This window comes from Rutidosis leptorrhynchoides, chromosome 1, assembly GCF_046630445.1.
Source record: "Rutidosis leptorrhynchoides isolate AG116_Rl617_1_P2 chromosome 1, CSIRO_AGI_Rlap_v1, whole genome shotgun sequence".
Lineage (NCBI taxonomy): Eukaryota > Viridiplantae > Streptophyta > Magnoliopsida > Asterales > Asteraceae > Rutidosis > Rutidosis leptorrhynchoides.
Window position 1 is genome coordinate 652769405 of NC_092333.1, and position 25190 is coordinate 652794594.

At 33.0% G+C, this 25190-nt stretch overlaps 1 non-coding gene across 1 annotated transcript; it reads left to right on the forward strand.

The window, feature by feature from the left end:
* The first annotated feature begins 21570 nt into the window (after positions 1-21570).
* On the forward strand, positions 21571-21677 carry LOC139886895 (small nucleolar RNA R71). Its single transcript, XR_011772756.1, has one exon. It is a non-coding gene; the product is annotated as a small nucleolar RNA R71 (small nucleolar RNA).
* Positions 21678-25190: the final 3513 nt, after the last annotated feature.

Here is a 25190-nt window from a genome sequence, read left to right on the forward strand (position 1 = left end):
CAGGAAATAGCTTGAATCGTGAATTGAAAAGAAGAACTCTGTCTCCTTCTTTAAATTCTTTTGAACTTCTGATTCTTTTATCATGCCATTTCTTCGTTCTTTCTTTATAGATTAACAAATTTTCTTATGCTTCATGTCTTAATTCTTCTAATTCGTTTAGCTGACTTAATCGTAGACGTCCGGCTTCATGTAAATCAAGATTACATATCTTCAAAGCCCAAAATGCTTTGTGTTCAATTTCTACTGGAAGATGACATATTTTTCCATAGACGAGTCTAAAAGGTGTGGTTCCAATTGGAGTTTTGTAGGCTGTTCTAAAAGCCCAGAGTGCATCCTCCAATTTAATGGACCATTTCTTCGGATTTGATCCTACGGTTTTCTCTAGAATACGTTTTAAAGCTCGGTTGGTATTTTCAATTTGTCCACTTGTTTGTGGATGATAAGCAGTGGAGATTTTATGAGTTACTCCATATCTTTTTAGAACTTTTTCAAGTTGATTATTACAGAAATGAGTACCCCGATCACTTATTAAAGCTTTCGGTGTTCCAAACCTAGCAAAAAGATGTTTTAAAAAGTTGACTACAACTCGTGCATCATTAGTTGGGAGAGCTTGTGCTTCCGCCCATTTAGATACATAATCAATGGCAACAAGAATGTAGAGATTATTATGAGATTTTGGAAATAGACCCATAAAGTCAATACCCCAAATGTCAAATACTTCACATACTTGAATGACATTTTGTGGCATTTCATCACGTTGACTTATTTTTTCGGCCCTTTGACAAGCATCACAGGATTTGCAAAGAAAGTGTGCGTCTTTTAAAATTGTAGGCCAATAGAATCCAGCATCGTAAACTTTTCTTGCTGTAAGTTGAGGCCCATAATGCCCTCCTGTTGGTCCTGTGTGACAATGGCTTAAGATTTGACTAGCTTCGTCTCCAAATACACATCGGCGTATTATTCCATCGGGACAACTTTTAAACAAATGTGGATCTTCCCAGAAATAGGGTTTTATATCACTAAAGAATTTCTTTCGTTTTTGGTACAATAATCCTTTTTCAAGGAATCCACATACTAAGTAGTTTGCATAGTCTGCAAATCATGGAATTTCATTATAATCTATCTTCAATAGATATTCATCAGGAAAGTTGTCTTGTATGGCCGATTCATTTAGAACTTCTAATTCGGGATTTTCAAGACGAGAAAGATGATCAGCGGCGAGATTTTCTGCTCCCTTTTTATCTCGGATTTCAATATTGAACTCTTGTAAGAGTAAGATCCAACGGATTAATCGTGGTTTAGCATCTTGTTTTGAAAATAGGTATCTAAGAGCAGAATGGTCAGTATAGACCACCGTTTTAGCTAGAACGAGATATGAACGAAATTTGTCAAAAGCAAAGACAATAGCAAGGAGTTCTTTTTCAGTAGTTGTGTAATTCGTTTGTGCTCCTTGTAATGTCTTACTAGCATAATAAATAGGTTGAAATCGTTTTTTCAATCCTTTGTCCTAAAACAGCTCCCATTGCAAAATCACTTGCATCGCACATTAGTTCAAACGGTAGATTCCAATTTGGAGTTATCATGATCGGCGCATTAGTGAGTTTTTCTTTAAGAATATTAAAAGTTTTGATGCATTCATCTGAAAAGATGAATGGAGCATCCTTTTCTAGGAGTTTATTCATAGGAGTGGCAATTTTAGAAAAATCTTTTATGAAACGTCGGTAAAAACCGGCATGCCCTAGAAAACTCCTAACTCCTCTAACATTGGTGGGATGTGGAAGTTTAGTAATTACATCTACTTTAGCTCTATCCACTTCAATTCCTTCCTTTGAGATTTTATGTCCAAGAACGATGCCTTCTTTAACCATGAAATGGCATTTTTCTCAATTAAGTACTAGATTTGATTGTTTACATCTAATAAGCATTCATTCAAGATTGACTAGACATGATTCAAATGTATCACCGAAGACTGAAAAGTCATCCATGAAAACTTCCATGCATTCTTCTATCATGTCATGAAAAATCGCCATCATGCACCTTTGAAAGGTTGCAGGGGCATTGCAAAGTCCAAATGGCATGCGTTTGTAAGCAAAAGTACCATTAAGGGCACGTGAATGTGGTTTTCTCTTGGTCCTCGGGTGCTATTGGAATTTGAAAATATCCGGAAAAACCATCAAGAAAATAATAGTAACTATTTCGGGCTAATCTTTCCAACATTTGACCAATGAAAGGTAAGGGAAAGTGATCTTTTCTGGTGGCGTCATTTTATTTTCTATAATCAATACAAACACGCCATCCTGTTACAGTCCTAGTAGGAATAAGCTCATTTTTCTCATTTGTGATGACAGTCATGCCACCCTTCTTAGGTACACATTGAACTAGGCTTACCCATGGACTATCATAAATTGGATAAATTAAACCTGCATCTAGCAGTTTAATAATTTCTTTCTTAACAACATCTTGCATTTAGGATTTAGTCTTCTTTGGCGTTGAACATACGTTTTATGACCTTCTTCCATAAGGATTTTATGTGTGTAATACGAAGGACTTATTCCTTTAATATCATGAATTTTCCATGCAATAGCTTGTTTATGAGCTTTTAGCACAGAAATGAGTTGAGATTTTTCATTTTCAGTAAGAGAAGATGATATTATTACAGGTAATTCAGATTCACCATGTAAATAAGCGTATTCCAAATGGTTTGGAAGTGGCTTTAATTCTAATGTCAGTGATTGATGTTATGCGAGGTGTATATAAAATAGTTATTAATTTTAGCAGAAAACACTATTAAATACGATACAATTTTACACAAGATATTTATTTATTTATAGAATGGATATACTTAAACCTTGCTACAACACTTATAGGCAGTGTACCTAATCGTACAGTAGTGTAGTTTTTAGTAAGTCCGGTTCGTTCCACAGGGAAATCTTTAAACAAAGCTCAACGCTATATTAGTTTACTTTTATAAAAATACAAATATATATATAAGTAATATTATTATTATAAAGGGGGGTTTTTACCGTTTAATGACCGGTTTGTCGATTTTAAGACTTTAGTCGCAGTTAAAACCTAATGTAAAATATAAAATAAATACAAGACTTAAATTAAAGCATAAAGTAAATAACGATAATGAAATTGCGAATAATAAAAGTGCGATAAAATAAACTTGCGATAATTAAAAAGTACGATAATTAAAAGTGCGATTAAATAACAATAAATAAAAGTGCGATAATTAGAAGTGCAATTAAATATAAAATAAAGGAAATTAAATATGAAATAAAAGAATTATGCTTATTTAAACTTCCGTAATCATGATGTTTAACGTGTTGATTTTAGTTTTATGCCCATGGGTTAATTGTCCTTTGTCCTGGATTATTTAATATGTCCGTCTGGTTTTTGTCCATAACAGTCCATCAGTCATAAATATAAAGTGCGAGTGTCCTCATCAAATTATTCTTATACCCGAAGTTAAATATTCCAACTAATTGGGGATTCGAATTGTAACAAGGTTTTAATACTTTGTTTAATGAATACACCAGGTTATCGAGTGCGTGTAAACCAAGGTTTTACTACTTTGTTAACAATTACACCAATTACCCTTGAATGTAATTTCACCCCTGTTTTAATTATTCTAGTGGCTATTAATCCATTCCCGTGTCCGGTTAAATGAACGATTATTCGTACATATAAATACCCCGCCCATCGTGTCCGATCGAGTGTATATGGTAATTTATAGGGACGCCCAATTGTAAATCTTTATATTAACATTAACAAACTTTCATTTAGTTAAACAAATATAAAGCCCATTAATAGCCCATAGTCTAATTTCCACAAGTGTCGTTCTTTTATCCAAACCCCAATTATGGTACAAAGCCCAATTACCCAATTTTAGTAATTAGCCCAACATCATGATTACTTTGTTTTAAATAAGCATAATAATAACTTAGCTACGAGACATTAATATAAAAAGGTTGAACATAACTTACAATGATTAAAAATAGCGTAGCGTTACACGGACAGAATTTCGACTTACACCCTTACAACATTCGCTAACATACCCTTATTATTAGAATTATAATTAAAATTAAAATTAAAATATAAATTATATATATATATATATATATATATATATATATATATATATATATATATATATATATATATATATATATATCGTATATATGAGAGAAGAGAGAAATAGAATATGAAAAATGATCAGAATTCGGTTTGCTTTATAGCCAGAGTTGATTTTTGGGGCTCCGCGACTCACGGCAAAATCCTCTTCAAATTCCGCGAGTCGCGGAGAATGTATTTACAGCTCACACCCTTGGAGTTTCTCTGCCGACGGTTTTATAATATATATATATAATATATATATATAATTAATATAATTAATTATATATTATATTATATTTATATGCATAGTTAACTTGTAATTTTTAGTCCGTTGCGTCGAGCGTTAAGAGTTGACTCTGGTCCCGGTTCCGGATTTTCGAACGTCCTTGCGTACAATTTTATATTTTGTATTTTGCGTTTTGAATCTTGTACTCTTGTAATTTCGAGACGTTTCTTATCAATAATTGGAACCTCTTTGATTGTCTTTTGTACTTTTGAGCTTTTTGGTCGTTTGCGTCTTCAATTCGTCGAATCTGTCTTTTGTCTTCACCTTTTATTATTTAAACGAATATCACTTGTAAATAGAACAATTGCAACTAAAAGCTTGTCTTTCTTGAGGAATAATGCTATGAAATATATGTTCGTTTTTAGCATTATCAAATATTCTCACACTTGAGCGTTGCTTGTCCTCAAGCAATATCGTCTTGAAATACTAGAATCATTTCTTTATTCTTCACACTTTGTACATCAGTGATTTCTATACGGCGGTATAAACAATGGTAGTAACGATATGGTTTACAGTCCCACATGACTATAAAAATTTAGTTCCATTAAGGAAATTGGATCTTTATGAAAACATTTGATCTTTTGAAATCTAGTTTTTACCCTAGATAAGTTTTTCGGAATAACCCTTTACCGGTGTTTGCAAAATATTTTTGTGGGTTTGGTGGGTTTCAGATTTGAAAATTTTAGCTCAAAACTTGCGGTTTTGTGTCACCCACTTGCTAACCTTGTATTTGGAAAGCAACACGTCCAGTTTACTTGTCCCGTATATTACCTTTCGGTAAACTACCGTCCGGTTGTAAAGGAAAGCGTTGAACAAGCAACTGTTAAGGCAATGTCCCGTGACATGCTTTTGATTATGGTCTATAACGTGTCGGACGCAATTACTATCCTTGGTAGGAGCAATAGTAAAGCTAACCCTTATAATTTTTCGGCCTGGCACAAGGTCCTGTCTTTGACCACTATGCAACCACCGTTCTTACGGTTGACACCCGATTTAGTTCAGGTGACCTAATGAATTCCAGGTGAATTCCTAGGATTTTACGTTCAATGGTAATGAACGCATTGAAAATAGGGTTTTCAGAAAACAAATCGGTTTGTAATTTTGATCAAAATATTTTCTCGTTTAAGCTCGAGTTTAGATATCATTGAATTCCATGAGTTTGAATTCTCAATCTTTAAGGTCAATCTCTAGGATTGAGTAATATCAGTCTTAAAAGCTGACTTTTAATCTTTAAGGAGATTATCCTTTCTGGGGATCTGATTCATTAGTCTTATCCACCCAATTTGCATGGTGCCCCCCCCATTGTACGAGATAAATCCTTCTCATGGTTAGGATAAATCTGACCACTTGGCGACCCTGTTTAATGCTGAGGTCCGTGGATTTCATGCTGATTTTAGTGATGACTTTTCTAGATTTTTCGTCAACCTACAGCTGGTCTGGACGACAACTTCATGACCTAAATCAAGAAGCGCGTTTCTTTTTCGGAAGACTTTACTTCCTTTTAATGATGGAATTGATTCATCATGTAGATCCATCTCTTCTTTTCTTTCATCGGGTAAAACAGTTTAGTTTAGTCCAAAGCAAAAGTATTTTCAGTTATTTGTTACAGATATATGTGACATATGTTTAAAATAACTTGGTAAATTTTCCCACACTTGGCTTTTTATTTTTCTTTTTATCGTCCTCTATTCCATTTTAAATGAATTTTAACATTTTAGTTTGTTTCTTAATTTATGTCCTTTCCGAGGTAACAATAATTTCGGTGTTAAAACCTAGTTTTATCATTCATAAATATGTATAAACATGATTTGAATTCATTTAATTGAAAATTTTGAAAAATTTTACTAGAATTGGGTAGTCAGTATATAAGACTAGGGCTGTTCTTTTTTATCAGAGAGCACTAGATTCTAATACAACTACTGCTTTACTAGTATTTTTAATGGTAACCAAGTGTTTAAGATAAAAATTTTAAAATCCGAAAGAATTTAACCCCTTCCCACACTTAAGATCTTGCAATGCCCTCATTTGCAAGAAATCAGTAACAATTTATATTATTGAGGGTGATTAGTGTGAAAATGATTATATTTTTACCAAAGTTTCCAAATATATTGGCGTTTGTTTGTTGAATGATAAATGGTGCACATCATTTGTTCATTCCGTCTTGTTGTTATTTCACATATATTTTGCATCTTGTCGTCAAAATTAGTTGCTTTTGCTGAACTTAATGCCAGTCTTTGAAAATGCGTTGTTTTACCCTGTTGTGTACATAAGATAAACTGCAAACATATATACATATTTTTGAAGTTTGGTATATTACCCCACATTCAAAAATTATTAAAGTCTAAGAATAAAAGTTAGATAATTATAAAAATGATTACAATATTAACAAAAATATTAAATGTATCAATAATTACAAATTACAAAATAAAAAAAAATAATAAGTAAACTAAGGATGATATTGGTACCAATAGGGGTTCCAGGCATAACCATAAGTGCTATAGAATGCTTCGGCAGGGTCATACGTAGGATATGGTGGCTGCATCTCTATAGACCAAGGAGGGAAGATGGGTTTCGGTGTAGGAATATAGTTTCTACCTATATGTTGGCAATGAGCTATGATCTGGTTCTGATGAACTTGCCAATCTTCAAATGCTCTCTGTCTAGCATTTTCGTATTCCTGAGAAGCTATAAACCTATGCATTTCTTGCATCTCATTCCCCCCTCCTACATTACCTTGCTGCTGGTTTCTCTCCACCTGTGGATGTCTACCATGGTATCGTACTGCGGCGTTATTTCGCCTCTTCAAAACTTTCGCACCATGATATACATTTAAACCTATAGTATCGCGGGGTTCTGGTTCTTCTACTAATAATCCCCCCCGACTTATATCCACACCGAGATATTCACCAATCAAAGTAATAAAAATTTCACCTCCTATTATGCTATGTGGTCGCATCCCCCGAACCATAGCTGATAAATAATAACCCACACAATATGGTATACTTACAGCACTTTGTGGGTCTCGAATACACATATGGTAAAACAAATCCTGTTCATTTACTTTTTCCTTGTTTTTACCCCTTTGTGTAATCGAATTAGCTAAAAACCTATGTATCACTCTTAATTCGGCTCTATCTATATCCAAATAAGAGTAATTTCCCCCTTTGAAACGGTGATGGCTTGTCATTTGACTCCACACACCGTGTGTATCAAAATTTTCATCTATCTTTCTACCGTTTAGTATCAATCCTCTACAATCGGCAGACGCTAACTCCTCAGGCGTATATATACGTAAAGCCTGAGCCATGTCCAGTAAAGACATGTGGCGTATCGAACCGCCTAACAAAAATCTAATAAAAGAACGATCGGTTAAACTAGCTACCCGATCATTCAACTCTATACTACATAACAATTCTTCACACCATACTTTATATACAGGTCTACGTATGGTGAATAAACATATCCAGTCATTAAAAGAAGAATTACCATACCTCTGTACAAGTAATTCCCTAATTGGCCCGGCCAATTCTACAGCTTCTAAGGGTCCCCATTCTATGACCCTTGGTACCTCAACAACCTTAGAATGAAGAGTATGCAAACCTCTTTGATATTTTGGATAATCTATCCAAAGTCTGTCAAATCTCAGGTTCGGGTGCAACTCTTCCAAGTGCATATCGGAAAAGGTCATGACTGGATGAGGTACATCCTGCTTGTAGTAGTTATCCACCTCCTGTTGTTCCAAATTCTCAGCAGGAGCATTGCGGGCTTGGGATGAAGATTCACCCCTTTCATTCTGCAAAACACATCAAACACAATTTTTGTGCATCCAAATATGCATTAGTGTCAGCAAAATCATCAATCAAAATAATTACAATGACATTATCAATTTATATCAAACTTAAGCTTATTTTCACATTTTTATCAAATCTACACTTTTTCAAATAAGCATATACGAAAATTTTCGCCAAGTTCATAAGCATTCAACTCAAATAACATGTCAAAATAATCATTACTAACAATCAAACAAGTCTCAAATGGCATTATCTTTCAAAAATCAAGTTCATGAATTTTAGACTTGAAAAAGTCCACTTTAATTCTCAAAATCATGTTTAGGCTCAAAGTTTGGATCATTTAACTACCTAGACATGTTACACTACTCAATTTAGCAACAATTCATGACAAAAATCGGCCATAACCTGTTTATATCAAAAAGCCCCAAATTTGCTCAAGAACACAAACCCTAGATTATTCAAAATTTGAAGTTTAAGGCTTCTAATCATGTTAAACAGCATCAATCTAGGTTATACAAGTATAATACATAAACAATTTAAGCCTAATTACACTAAAAAGCATCAAAATCAAATTGGGAAAAAAATAGCTCAAGAACACCAAATTTCGAATTAAATGGTGTTTAGGTGTAGAAATTTACCGTTTTTCTTGAGTAATTCTTAGATATCATCCTTCTCAACATGATTTTAGCAAAAGATTTGGTGATTAACGGTTAAAAATTGGGATTTTTGGGGTGTTTTGGGTGTATTTTCGGGGTTTTTTCGCAGTTTAATTCGCTGTGTTTTTGAGTTGTGGAGTGTACTGATCGTTCAGCTCTTTTTATTTTTTTTTTCTGATTTTCGGTACCTCCGCGAGTCGCGGTGAAATACCCTTCAAACTCCGCGACTCGCGGAGTTTGGTATTTTTATTTTTTTTTATAATCTTTAACTTATAAAACAATTAAGTATTTAATTTTAAAATTTTGTTTCCCTTGTTATTTAGGACGAGGTCGTTTCGGATCGATGTCCTAGTCCGTCTCTCGACAAAATTTTAAAATTTGTCTTTTTGTAGCGATTGTTTTAAAAGCTAAGATTTTTTTTTTGGGTTTATTTCAATGTTTTTGGCATACTTTAATTCAATAAGATTAAAAATAATGATAATAAAAGTTCTCGTCCCTCCCTCGGGTAAAGCAATTTCGGTTCAAAGACCTAGTCTTCAACTTACGACGAATTTTAAAAATCATATTCTTAACTTAATGAGATAAAGTAAATTTTTGTTTTTAAATTCACACAACTTAAATATAAAATTCAAAATTATTATTAAAAATTCACACCAAACTTAAAATTTAAAATGCATAAAATTAAAAATTAATATTTTAAAAATTAAAAATTCATACCAAACTTAATTTAAAAATTTATAAATTCATACTAAACTTATATTAATTTTTCAAATATTTACAATTTTAAATATATTGTTTTTATAAAGTTTACAATATTATTTTAAGATTTAAATATTAATTTTAAAAATATGGTAAAAATAAATTTAAAAATCTTTTTGTCTTTTTATCCCACTTTAATCAATCAAATATTATCAAAAATATGCGCCCCTCTTTTCGGTAAAGTAATTTCGGTTCCAAGTCCTAATTTAACTCATGACGAATTTTGAAATATTTTGGGTTGATTGATTAAAGATATTTATACCTTAAGAATAAACGTTAAATTTCGCAGTGATGTAATAAATTTTTGAATGATATCAATAATTTCGGTCGCCAAACCTAATTTTATTTAATACCAATTTAATACTTTTTAGCGAACAAATTAGCGTTTATTATCAAAAGGTTAAAAATAAAAATAAAAACTAAAAACTGTACAGACATACCTGTGGAATAGATTTCTTAGTTATATGATCTATCCCATTCATAAGATAGTCGGTTTAATTGATTTTCCATGGCTACATAGGCGTAACCTCGAGCATTCAGTGTCTTTTCTTCTAAACATATGAACGGTCCGTCTCTGCATAAAGTAACAAATTCGGTATTTGAATAGGTTTGATTATTTGAACATTTACCTCCATGTGACCATTTTCCGCATTTGTGACATCGTTCTAGGTGTCGTGCTCTTCTTTTCGCTGCGGATTTTGATTTTCCTTTACCAAATTGTAACTTATTATCTTCGCATCTGGATTCTTTTCTAACTCCGTCCATTCTTTCTCTGATTACTGATACTATTTCACTCGGGAGTATATCATTATTTCTTTTAGTGATCAAAGCGTGTAGCATTAGACCATGGTTTAGTTCACAGGCAGTCTTCATTTTGTAAAAACCTAAAAAAAATAAAAATTCAGAATGGGGGGAGAAGACTAGTTCTTTAGGGTCTGCTAGGGAAAGACCATTCGGGTTCCATTTTCGAGAACTACACAAAAACAGACAATCTAACTCTAACAGAAATACATATTATCCTTTAAAGATTTGATTCTCCCCACACTTAGTTAGCTGTGGTGTTGAAATTGTGATTAACTTCGTTGTCGACTTCCATCGGACCATGTATGTAATGTTTAACTCTGTGACCATTAACTTTAAATTCTATCCCATTTGAATTTATCAATTCTATCGTTCCGTATGGGAAAACTCTTTTGACTATGAATGGTCCAGACCATCTTGATTTCAATTTTCCAGGAAATAGCTTGAATCGTGAATTGAAAAGAAGAACTCTGTCTCCTTCTTTAAATTCTTTTGAACTTCTGATTCTTTTATCATGCCATTTCTTCGTTCTTTCTTTATAGATTAACGAATTTTCGTATGCTTCATGTCTTAATTCTTCTAATTCATTTAGTTGACTTAATCGTAGACGTCCGGCTTCATGTAAATCAAGATTAAGTGCTTCAAAGCCCAAAATGCTTTGTGTTCAATTTCTACTGGAAGATGACATGCTTTTCCATAAACAAGTCTAAAAGGTGTGGTTCCAATTGGAGTTATGTAGGCTGTTCTAAAAGCCCAGAGTGCATCCTCCAATTTAATGGACCATTCCTTCGGATTTGATCCTACGGTTTTCTCTAGAATACGTTTTAAAGCTCGGTTGGTATTTTCAACTTGTCCACTTGTTTGTGGATGATATGCGGTGGAGATTTTATGAGTTACTCCATATCTTTTAAGAACTTTCTCAAGTTGATTATTACAAAAATGAGTACCCCGATCACTTATTAAAGCTTTCGGTGTTCCAAACCTTGCAAAAAGACGTTTTAAAAATTTGACTACAACTCGTGCATCGTTAGTTGGGAGAGCTTGTGCTTCTGCCCATTTAGATACATAATCAATGGCTACGAGTATATATAGATTATTATTAGATTTTAGAAATGGACCCATAAAGTCAATACCCCAAATGTCAAATACTTCACATACTTGGATGACATTTTGTGGCATTTCATCACGTTGACTTATTTTTCCGGCCCTTTGACATGCATCACAGGATTTGCAAAGAAGGTGTGCGTCTTTGTAAATTGTAGGCCAATAGAATCCAGCTTCATAAACTTTTCTTGCTGTTAGTTGAGGCCCATAATGCCCTCCTGTTGGTCCTGTGTGACAATGGTTTAAAATTTTACTAGCTTCATCTCCAAATACACATCGGCGTATTATTCCATCGGGACAACTTTTAAACAGGTGTGGATCTTCCCAAAAATAGTGTTTTATATCACTGAAGAATTTCTTTCGTCTTTGGTACGATAATCCTTTTTCAAGGAATCCACAAACTAAGTAGTTTGCATAGTCTGCAAACCATGGGATTTCTTTATAATCTATCTTCAATAGATATTCATCAGGAAAGTTGTCTTGTATGGCCGATTCATTTAGAACTTCTAACTCAGGATTTTCAAGACGAGAAAGATGATCAGCGGCGAGATTTTCTGCTCCCTTTTTGTCTCGGATTTCAATATCAAACTCTTGTAAGAGTAAGATCTAACGAATTAATCTTGGTTTGGCATCTTGTTTCGAAAATAAGTATCTAAGAGCAGAATGGTCGGTATAGACCACCGTTTTTGCTAGAACGAGATATGATCGAAATTTGTCAAAAGCAAAGACAATAGCAAGGAGTTCTTTTTCAGTGGTTGTATTGTTCGTTTGTGCTCCTTGTAATGTCTTACTAGCATAATATATAGGTTGAAATCGTTTTTCAATCCTTTGTCCTAAAACGGCTCCCATTGCAAAATCACTTGCATCGCACATTAGTTCAAATGGTAGATTCCAATTTGGTGTTATCATGATCGGCGCATTAGTGAGTTTCTCTTTAAGAATATTAAAAGATTTGATACACTCATCTGAAAAGATGAATGGAGCATCCTTTTCTAGGAGTTTATTCATAGGAGTGGCAATTTTAGAAAAATCTTTTATGAAACGTCGGTAAAAACCGGCATGCCCTAGAAAACTCCTAACTCCTCTAACATTGGTGGGATGTGGAAGTTTAGCAATTACATCTACTTTAGCTCTATCCACTTCAATTCCTTCTTTTGAAATTTTATGTCCAAGAACGATGCCTTTTTTAACCATGAAATGGCATTTCTCCCAATTAAGTACTAGATTTGATTGTTCGCATCTAATTAGCATTCGTTCCAGATTAACTAGACATGATTTAAATGTATCACCGAAGACCGAAAAGTCATCCATGAATACTTCCATGCATTCTTCTATCATGCATTAAAAATCGCCATCATACACCTTTGAAAGGTTGCAGGGGCGTTACAAAGTCCAAATGGCATGCGTTTGTAAGCAAAAGTACCATAAGGGCACGTGAATGTGGTTTTCTCTTGATCTTCGGGTGCTATTGGAATTTGAAAATATCCGGAAAATCCATCTAGAAAACAATAGTAACTATTTCCGGCTAATCTTTCCAACATTTGATCTATGAAAGGTAAGGGAAAGTGATCTTTTCTGGTGGCGTCATTTAATTTTCTATAATCAATACATACACGCCATCCTGTTACAGTCCTAGTAGGAATAAGCTCATTTTTCTCATTTGTAATGACAGTCATGCCACCCTTCTTAGGTACGCATTGAACTGGGCTTACCCATGGACTATCAGAAATTGGATATATCAAACCTGCATCTAGCAGTTTAATAATCTCTTTCTTAACTACATCTTGCATATTAGGATTTAGTCTTCGTTGGCGTTGCACATACGTTTTATGACCTTCTTCCATAAAGATTTTATGTGTGCAATACGAAGGACTTATTCCTTTAATATCATGAATCTTCCATGCAATGGCTGGTTTATGAGCTTTCAACACAGAAATGAGTTGTGATTTCTCATTTTCAGTAAGAGAAGACGATATTATTACAGGTAATTCAGATTCACCATGTAAATAAGCGTATTCCAAATGGTTTGGAAGTGGCTTTAACTCTAATTTCGGAGGTTCTTCTATCGATGATTTATATCGATATCTGTCTTCTTCTTTTAGCATTTGAATTTCTTCTGTTGTTGGTTCATATCCATTAGCTATAAGTGTAGCTAACATTTCAGCTTCATCAATTGGTTCATTACCTTCTCCTAAAGAACATTCTCCTGTTCCTTGTAATTCTGGAAATTCTTTTAATAATTCTGCATGTGCATCTATAGTTTGAATATAATAACATGTATCATCTGCAGATTGTGGTTGTTGCATTGCTCTATCAACTAAAAAGGTAACACTCTCATCCTCTATACTTAGGGTCAATTTCTTACCGAACACGTCTATCATTGCTTTAGCCGTGTTTAAGAATGGTCTTCCTAATATGAGAGGAACTTGAGAATCTTCTTCCATGTCCAAAACAACAAAATCTACTGGAAATACTAAAGTACCAACTTTAACTAGCATGTTCTCCATTATCCCTCTAGGATATTTTATTGATCTATCGGCTAGTTGTATGCTTATTCTGGTTGGTTTTAATTCTCCAAGGTCTAGTTTAGTGTATAGTGAATACGGTATTAGATTTATACTAGCACCTAAGTCTGCCAATGCTTCTATTGAACTAAGACTACCCAGAAAATATGGAATTGTGAAACTTCCTGGATCAGATAGTTTTTCTGGTATCTTATTCAACAGCACTGCTGAACAATTAGCATTCATAGTAACAGCCGAGAGTTCTTCCATTTTCTTTCTATTTGAGATTAGATCTTTCAAGAATTTAGCATATCTAGGCATTCCTGAAATCACATCAATGAAAGGAAGATTTACATTTATCTGTTTAAACATATCCAAAAATTTGGATTGCTCGGCTTCAAGTTTTTCTTTCTTCATTTTACTCGGGTAAGGAAGTGGTGGTTGGTATGGTTTAACATAAGGTTTATCCTTAACTGTGTTATCTTCATTAACCTTTTCAACTACCGGTTCTTTTTCCTTATCTTGGTCAGGTTGTGGTTCTTGTGGAGTAGGAATAGTTTCATCAGAAGTTACAGGTATTTCAGGTGCTTTAAGTGTTGTACCACTTCTTGTGGTAATGGCTTTAGCTGTTTCATTCCGGGGGTTAGCATTTGTATCACTAGGTAGACTTTCCGTTTTCTTTCACCTATTAACCTTGCTAGGTTACTTACTTCTTGTTCCAGATTTTGAATAGAAGCTTGTTGATTTCTAAATGCTTGAGCATTTTGTTCATTGGTTTGTTTTTGAGATGTGAAAAACTGCGTTTGAGTTTCAACTAGCTTCGTCATCATATCTTCTAAATTCGGCTTTTTATCATCGGTTTGTTGTGGTGGTTTGTTTTGAAAATTAGGTCTTTGCTGATTGTAAGTATTATTGGATACTTGTTGATTGCTAGGACCTTGTTGGTTGTTGTATGGAATATTTCGGTTATAATTCTGGTTTTGATTGTAAATTGGTCTTGGCGGTTGATAATTATTCTGATAATTATTTCCAGGCCTTTGGTTTATGTATGAAATATTCTCTCTTTGTTCCATTGTTAATTCAATACTGAGACAATCTTTTGTCAAATGTGGTCCTCCACACTGCTCACAACTAATTCGTATTGAGTGAATATCCTTAGTCATCTTTTCCATTCGTCTCTCCACAGCATCTATCTTTGCGGAAATGGAATCTAAGTCATGGCTAGAATCAGCTCTAGCTGCTTTAGATGATCTAATGATATCTTTTTCTTGGTGCCACTCATGTGAGTGGGAAGCAGTGTTATCAATAATTTTGTAAGCATCAGTTTCGGTTTTCTTCATAATAGAACCACCAGCTGCTATATCTATGTCTTTCCTTGTAGTGATGTCGCATCCTCGGTAGAATATTTGTACTATTTGACAGGTGTCTAAACCATGTTGCGGACATCCTCTTAATAACTTTCCATATCTTGTCCACGCCTCATATAGAGTTTCATTTGGTTTCTGTGTGAACGTAACAATTTCTGCTTGAAGTCTTACGGCTTTAGATGCAGGAAAGAATTGTTTAAGAAATTTGTCAATTAAAACGTCCCATGTATCGATCGCCCCTTCAGGTAACGATTCCAACCAATCTTTGGCTTCTCCCTTTAAAGTCCAGGGAAATAACATGAGATATATCTGTTCATCCTCCACTTCTCGTATTTTAAAAAGTGTGCAGATCCTATTAAAGGTACGTAGATGTTCATTTGGATCTTCCTTCGGCGCACCACTAAATTGGCATTGATTAGTCACCATGTGTAGAATTTGTCCTTTGATTTCATAATCTGGCGCATTAATGTCTGGATGAGTAATTGCATGACCTTGGCCAGTGCGTTTAGCTCTCATTCGGTCTTCCATACTTAAAGGTTCCAGATTCTCCATAATTGAATTTGTTGAATCGGTATCACTAGATGATTCTGATTTAATGGTTCGTTCCTCAACAATCTCTGTTTGAATGATTGGTGGTTCCGGAGGAAAGTTTAATGGTTCAGGATCTACGAACCGTTCCTGAATATTCTCCGGATTCTCAATTGTGAGGTTGGGTTCAAAAAATGGATTATCGGAAATTTGAACTGAAGTACTTGGTCGACTGGATGACGATTCTAAAGAAAAATCAACGGCGGTTATATTTGTTAAACGATGTCTTGATCGAGTTACAGGTGGTGAACGTACAAAAGGTGATGAACGTCTTGCTCGGTGCATTCACTGAATATCCTATTAGTTTTTAAAAGGAAAGAAAAATTATAATAAGTTATCCAATCAATAGACTTTTCTGATTTTGCCCACGTTTCGAATAGCCAAAAGATGCAGCAGAGGGGCAGGATTCGTTTGGTCTCAATATAATTGAGGACTGTTTGGCTCCAATAACCCGGTCCACGTACAAATCCAACTATTACTACGAACCAGAAAATTTTGATGTCTATCAATTTAACCACTCAAAATAAATTTTCGTAATTTTAAGAAATTTAGATAAGAAGTAGAATAAAAATCTATGTCCTAAAAACTAGAATAGGGAGAAATAAGAGAGAAAAAAAAAAGAGTTCGTCGCAAAAGGTAGAAAAAGAAAAAAAATGGTTGAAAAATAAAAGGTGACGGAAAAATAAAAGAAACTTATAAAAACTTAAAAATACTTGACTAACCTAACCTTATTACTACAACTAACTTAAAATTATAATCGCAAATTGAGATTACTAATTGGAATGATAATTGATACATAGTAAAAAATATTAAAGCTTACAGGAAAAACTAAATCCCAAATGAAAATAACTTAAAAAGAAACTAAAACTTAAAAAGGCGTCGCAAAATTCTAAAGCACCTAAATCTTAGTCTAAAGAAAAAGCACTTAAGGAATTCTACGGCAAAGCCTAAAAAGCTAGGAGTAAAAATGACTATGGCAAAAACTAAGTTTAAAATTAAATATGAGCTAAAAATACAAATATTACGCTACAACGATTAAAAAGGGACAAAATATAAAAATATACAAAAAGTTGTAAAAAGTACAATTTTTATAAAAATATTATTTTTATATTATTTATTTAATAAAACTACTAATTTTACAATTTAATAAAACTAATTAATACTAAATACATAAATTAAATAAAAAGTAAAAATAAAACTAAAACTAATAATAATAATAATAATAATAATAATTAGGTTTAAATAATAATTATAATTAATAATAACCCGTAATTAATGCTGAATTAGGGCTTCCTGTCGCCTGTCAGATACCCTCCGCGAGTCGCGGTAATTAATGAAGAAAACCCCGCGAGTCGCGGGGTTCCAGAATTCAGCAGACAGGTTTGAAATTTTACGCGTTTTTATATATTTTTTTTTTTCTGTTTTCTGTTTTTAAATAAATAAAAAATTTTAAAATAAAACTTATATTTTTATAAACTAAAATAAAAATAAAGAAACTTATAAAACTTAAATATTTAACAAAATCTTAAAAATACATATATTTTTGTTTTTCTTTTTATATTTTTGAATAATTAAAACGTATTTTTACAAAAACGAATTTTAATAAAAGTAAACAAAAAAAAAATCTTTTTTTTTTTATATTAGCGTTGCGCTTCCGGCTTTTAAGAGTGTTCCCCGGCAGCGGCGCCAAAAATACTTGATGTTATTCGAGGTGTATATAAAATAGTTATTAATTTTAGCAGAAAACACTATTAAATACGATACAATTTTACACAAGATATTTATTTATTTATAGAATGGATATACTTAAACCTTGCTACAACACTTATAGGCAGTGTACCTAATCGTACAGTAGTGTAGTTTTTAGTAAGTCCGGTTCGTTCCACAGGGAAATCTTTAAACAAAGCTCAACGCTATATTAGTTTACTTTTATAAAAATACAAATATATATATAAGTAATATTATTATTATAAAGGGGGGTTTTTACCGTTTAATGACCGGTTTGTCGATTTTAAGACTTTAGTCGCAGTTAAAACCTAATGTAAAATATAAAATAAATACAAGACTTAAATTAAAGCGTAAAGTAAATAACGATAATGAAATTGCGAATAATAAAAGTGCGATAAAATAAACTTGCGATAATTAAAAAGTACGATAATTAAAAGTGCGATTAAATAACAATAAATAAAAGTGCGATAATTAGAAGTGCAATTAAATATAAAATAAAGGAAATTAAATATGAAATAAAAGAATTATGCTTATTTAAACTTCCGTAATCATGATGTTTGACGTGTTGATTTTAGTTTTATGCCCATGGGTTAATTGTCCTTTGTCCTGGATTATTTAATATGTCCGTCTGGTTTTTGTCCATAACAGTCCATCAGTCATAAATATAAAGTGCGAGTGTCCTCATCAAATTATTCTTATACCCGAAGTTAAATATTCCAACTAATTGGGGATTCGAATTGTAACAAGGTTTTAATACTTTGTTTAATGAATACACCAGGTTATCGACTGCGTGTAAACCAAGGTTTTACTACTTTGTTAACAATTACACCAATTACCCTTGAATGTAATTTCACCTCTGTTTTAATTATTCTAGTGGCTATTAATCCATTCCCGTGTCCGGTTAAATGAACGATTATTCGTACATATAAATACCCCGCCCATCGTGTCCGATCGAGTGTATATGGTAATTTATAGGGACGCCCAATTGTCAATCTTTATATTAACATTAACAAACTTTCATTTAGTTAAACAAATATAAAGCCCATTAATAGCCCATAGTCTAATTTCCACAAGTGTCGTTCTTTTATCCAAACCCCAATTATGGTACAAAGCCCAATTACCCAATTTTAGTAATTAGCCCAACATCATGATTACTTTGTTTTAAATAAGCATAATAATAACTTAGCTACGAGACATTAATATAAAAAGGTTGAACATAACTTACAATGATTAAAAATAGCGTAGCGTTACACGGACAGAATTTCGACTTACACCCTTACAACATTCGCTAACATACCCTTATTATTAGAATTATAATTAAAATTAAAATTAAAATATAAATTATATATATATATATATATATATATATATATATATATATATATATATATATATATATATATATATATATATATATATCGTATATATGAGAGAAGAGAGAAATAGAATATGAAAAATGATCAGAATTCTGTTTGCTTTATAGCCAGAGTTGATTTTTGGGGCTCCGCGACTCGCGGCAAAATCCTCTTCAAATTCCGCGAGTCGCGGAGAATGTATTTACAGCTCACACCCTTGGAGTTTCTCTGCCGACGGTTTTATAATATATATATATAATATATATATAATTAATATAATTAATTATATATTATATTATATTTATATGCATAGTTAACTTGTAATTTTTAGTCCGTTGCGTCGAGCGTTAAGAGTTGACTCTGGTCCCGGTTCCGGATTTTCGAACGTCCTTGCGTACAATTTTATATTTTGTATTTTGCGTTTTGAATCTTGTACTCTTGTAATTTCGAGACGTTTCTTATCAATAATTGGAACCTCTTTGATTGTCTTTTGTACTTTTGAGCTTTTTGGTCGTTTGCGTCTTCAATTCGTCGAATCTGTCTTTTATCTTCACCTTTTATTATTTAAACGAATATCACTTGTAAATAGAACAATTGCAACTAAAAGCTTGTCTTTCTTGAGGAATAATGCTATGAAATATATGTTCGTTTTTAGCATTATCAGTGATTCATCTATCGATGATTTATATTGATATCTGTCTTCCTCTTTTAGCATTTGAATTTCTTCTGTTGTTGGTTCATATCCATTAGCCATAAGTGTAGCTAACATTTTAGTTTCATCAATTGGTTCAGTTCCTTCTCCTAAAGAACATTCTCCTGTTCCTTGTAATTCTGGAAATTCTTCTAACAATTCTGCATGTGAATCTATAGTTTGAATATAATAACATGTATCATCTGCAGATTGCGGTTGTTGCATGGCTCTATCAACTGAAAAGGTAACACTCTCGTCCTCTATACTTAGGGTCAGTTTCTTACCGAACACGTCTATCATTGCTTTAGCCGTGTTTAAGAATGGTCTTCCTAATATAAGAGGAACTTGAGAATCTTCTTCCATGTCCAGAATAACAAAATCTACTGGAAATACAAAAGTACAAACTTTGACTAACATGTTTTCCATTATCCCTCTAGGATATTTTACTGATCTATCAGCTAGTTGTATACTTATTCGTGTTGGTTTCAATTCTCCAAGGTCTAGTTTAGCATATAGTAAATACGTCATTAAATTTATACTAGCACCTAAGTCTGCCAATGCTTCTATTGAACTAAGACTACCCAGAAAACATGGAATTGTGAAACTTCCTGGATCTGATAATTTTTCTGGTATCTTATTCAACAACACTGCTGAACAGTTTGCATTCATAGTAACAGCCGAGAATTCTTCCATTTTATTTCTATTTGTGATTAGATCTTTTAGAAATTTAGCATATCTAGGCATTCCTGAAATCACATCAATGAAAGGAAGATTGACATTTATTTGTTCAAACATATCCAAGAATTTGGATTGCTCGGCTTCAAGTCTCTCTTTTCTCATTTTACTCGGGTAAGGAAGTGGTGGTTGGTATGGGTTAACATAAGGTTTAGCCTTAACTGTGTTATCTTCATTAACCTTTTCAACTACCGTTTCTTTTTCCTTATCTTGATCAGATTGTGGTTCTTGTGGAGTAGGAATAACATCATCAAAAATTACAGGTATTTCAGGTGGTTTAAGTGTAATACTACTTCTTGTGATAATGGCTTTAGCTGTTTCATTCCGGGGGTTAGCATTAGTATCACTAGGTAGACTTCCCGGTTTTTTTTCACCTATCAACCTTGCTAGGTTACTTACTTCTTGTTCTAGATTTTGAATAGAAGCTTGTTGATTTCTAAATGCTTGAGCATTTTGTTCATTGGTTTAGATTCAACTAGCTTCGACATCATGTCTTCTAAATTTGGCTTTTTATCATCGGTTTGTGGTGGTTTATTTTGAAAATTAGGTCTTTGCTGGTTGTAAGTATTATTGGATACTTGTTGATTACTTGGACCTTGTGGGTTGTTGTATGGAACATTTCGGTTATAATTCTGGTTTTGATTGTAGATCGGTCTTGGCGGTTGATAATTATTCTGATAATTATTTCCAGGCCTTTGGTTTATGTATGAAACATTTTCTCTTTGTTCCATTGTTAGTTCAATACTGAGACAATCTTTTGTCAAATGTGGTCCTCCACACTGCTCATAACTAATTCGTATTGAGTGAATATCTTTAGTCATCTTTTCCATTCGTCTCTCGACAGCATCTATCTTTGCGGAAATGGAATCTAAGTCATGGCTAGAATCGGCTCTAGCTGCTTTAGATGATCTAACGATATCTTTTTCTTGGTGCCACTCATGTGAGTGGGAAGCAGTGTTATCAATAATTTTGTAAGCATCAGTTGCTGTTTTCTTCATAATGGAACCACCAGCTGCTATGTCTATGTATTTTCTTGTAGTGATGTCGCATCCTTGGTAGAATATTTGTACTATTTGACAGGTGTCTAAACCATGTTGCGGACATCCTCTTAATAACTTTCCAAATCTTGTCCATGCTTCATATAGAGTTTCATTTGGCTTCTGTGTAAACGTAACAATTTCTCCTTGAAGTCTCACGGCTTTAGATGCCGGAAAGAATTGTTTGAGAAAATTTTCAACTAAAACGTCCCATGTATCAATCGCCCCTTCAGGTAACGATTCTAACCAATCTTTGGCTTCTCCCTTTAAAGTCCAGGGAAATAACATGAGATATATCTGTTCATCTTCCACTTCTCTAATTTTAAATAGAGTACAGATCCTATGAAAGGTACGAAGATGTTCATTTGGATCTTCCTTCGGCGCACCACTAAATTGGCATTGATTAGTCACCATGTGTAGGATTTGTCCTTTGATTTCATAATCTGGCGCATTAATGTCTGGTTGAGTAATTGCATGACCTTGGCCAGTGCGTTTAGCTCGCATTCGATCTTCCATACTTAGAGGTTTCAGCTTCTCCATGATTGAATTTGTTGAATCTGAATCACTAGAGGATTCTGATTTAATGGTTGGTTCCTCAACAATCTCTGTTTGAATGATTGGTGGTTTCGGAGGAAAAATTAATGGTTCAGGATCTATGAATTGTCCCTGAATATTCTCCGGATTCTCAATTGTGAGGTCGGGTTTAAAAAATGGATTATCGGAAATTTGAATTGGAGTACTTGGTCGACTGGATGACGATTCTAAAGAAAAATCAACGGTGACAATATTTGCTAGATGTCTTGATCGAGTTACAGGTGGTGAACGTATAAAAGGTGGTGAACGTTTTGCTAGGTGCATTCACTGAATATCCTATTAGTTTTTTGAAAAAGAAAGAAAAATTATATAAGTTATCAAATTAATAGACTTTTCTGATTTTGCTCACGTTTCGAATAGCCAAAAGATGCAGCAGAGGGGCAGGATTCATTTGGTCTCAATATAATTGAGTACTGTTTGGCTCCAATAACCCGGTCCACGTACAAATCCAACTATTACTACGAATCAGAAAATTTTGATGTCTATCAATTTAACCACTTAAAATAATTTTTCGTTGAAATTTAAAGAAATTTAGAGAAGAAATAGAAAAATTCTATGTCCTAAAAACTAGAATGTCGAGAAATAAGAAAGAAAATGAGCGCGTCGAAAAACGTCGAAAAATAAATGGTCGAAAAATAATAGGCGTCGAAAAATAAAAATAAGAAAGTAGCGCGTCGAAACTTAAAAAGGAACTAAAAACAAAGAATTAAAAGTTACGTCTAGGAATATTAAAGCTTACAAGAAATTCTATATTCCAAATAGCAATAACTTAAAAATGTACTAAAATATATAAAACGGCGTCGCAAAATTCTAAAGCACCTAAATCTTAGTCTAAAGAAAAAGCACTTAAGGGATTTTACGGCAAAGCCTAAAAATCTAGAAGTAAAAATAACTATGGCAAAAACTATGACTTAAAACTAAATACGAGCGAAAAATACAAATATTATGCTAAAACGAATAAAAAGGTACAAAATATAAAAATATACTTAAAGTTGTAAAAAGTACAATTTTTATAAAAATATTATTTTTATATTAATTATTTTATAAAAGTATTAAGTTTTATAAATTATTAAAGACAAAATTGCTGAAATAGTCCCTGTGGTTTGTACCAAAATGCTAGTTTCGTCCCTGTGCTTTTTTTTTGATGGATTTGGTCCCGGTGGTTTGTAAAAGTTGCTGATTTAGTCCCTCTGACCGACGGCCGTCAAAAAATGCCGTTAACTCCAGTCATGTGCCAGACATGTGAGGGTATTTTCGTCAGTTTCTTTCCTTTATTTACAATATTGCTGAAATGGTCCCCGTGGTTTGTAACAAAGTTGCTGAATTAGTCCCTGTGGTTTGTAACAAAATCGCTGGTTTCATTCCTAGGACCATTTCAACAATTTTGTCTTTCCCACCTTCATCTTTATCCCCAAAAAACTATGAACAAACCTTAATTTTTTCATTTTATTCAATCAGTTTAATTAACATGGTAAAATTAAACCCACCAATTCTTCAAACACTTTAAACAACATATAAATATAAACTTTTTCAAAAACATCCTAAAACCTGCCATTAAAAAAAACATCCGAAAACCAAAAATTAAATAAATTATTATCCAATTCTTTTATTCTTTTCACCATACATATAATATACAAATCAAGAATCTGGGTGTTTTTCTTGAAAATGAACAAAGCAACAATATCCAATTTACAAAATCAAATTACAAAATCTAACTTCATGTTACAAAATTAATTTCATGAATACTAGATCCAAAAATATATAAATATTGAAATTTTCATTAGCAGCAAGCAAACGAATTAATTCATTTATTTTGATTAAAACAAAATTCACACTACATTACACATGTTCAGACACCTATCTATTCAAATTCATCAAATTAGTTGGGTCATTGATTTATTATCCAATCGTAAAAGATAAATCAACCCGGTCCTTCTTAAATCCAATTTGTATCGGATCTGAAACGTGATTCATTGTAGATCTAAAAAAAACATATTGGTACCCAAACCGAAAACAGTTTCAGATCTAGTCGGAGTTCTTTCCATTCGCATAAGATACATTAGGATGATGATGATGTCTCGGACCTTGTTGCCGGAACCCATCACTGTCATACTCGAACCGAGTTCAACAACCGCCACCACCTGATGTTGGTCTGATATGACCCAGATCCACCGAGTCTTAAAAAATTTAAGGATTTGTTGTATAGATCATAAATTATACGATCGTAAATAAATTACGTGAATGGATTCGCTAAAACAGAAGTTGAGTTAATCTATGTGATGATTGAATTTGTGTTCTTAATATTGATTTTGATTTTGGGGAAGAAAGTGTTGGGAATGAGTTGAAGAAATGGTTTGTAATGAATTGGTGGGTGAGATTTAAGGTATTTCAGCAATTTTGGGGATAAAGATTTCAGCAATTTTGTTACAAACCACAGGGATTAATTCAGCAACTTTGTTACAAACCACGGGGACCATTTCAGCAATATTGTAAATAAAGAAAAGAAACTGACGAAAATACCCTCACATGTCAGGCACATGACTGGAGTTAACGACACTTTTTGACGGCCGTCGGTCAGAGGGACTAAATCAGCAACTTTTACAAACCACCGGGACCAAATCCATCAAAAAAAAGCACAGGGACGAAACTAGCATTTTGGTACAAACCACAGGGACTATTTCAGCAATTTTGTCATTATTAAAACTAAATAAACTAAAAATACAAATTAATTAAAACTAAACTAAATTAAATAATAACTAAACCCTAATTAGAGTTTTTAATTAATTAATAATAATAATAATAATAATAATAATAATAATAATAATAATAATAATAATAATAATAATAATAATAATAATAAAACCCTAAACTGATGGAACTAGGTTACCAGACCTGTCAACTCACCTCATGCGATCGCATGAAGTGTTAGTTGTTTTACCATGCGATCGCATAGCTTGAGAAATTGGGCCAGACTCTGGGCTGCAATAGTGATCGGGCCGAGTGTTTTATATTTTTTTTTGTTTTGCTGTTTTAATTTTCTGTTTTAAATTAATACAAAATATTTAAATAAAATTT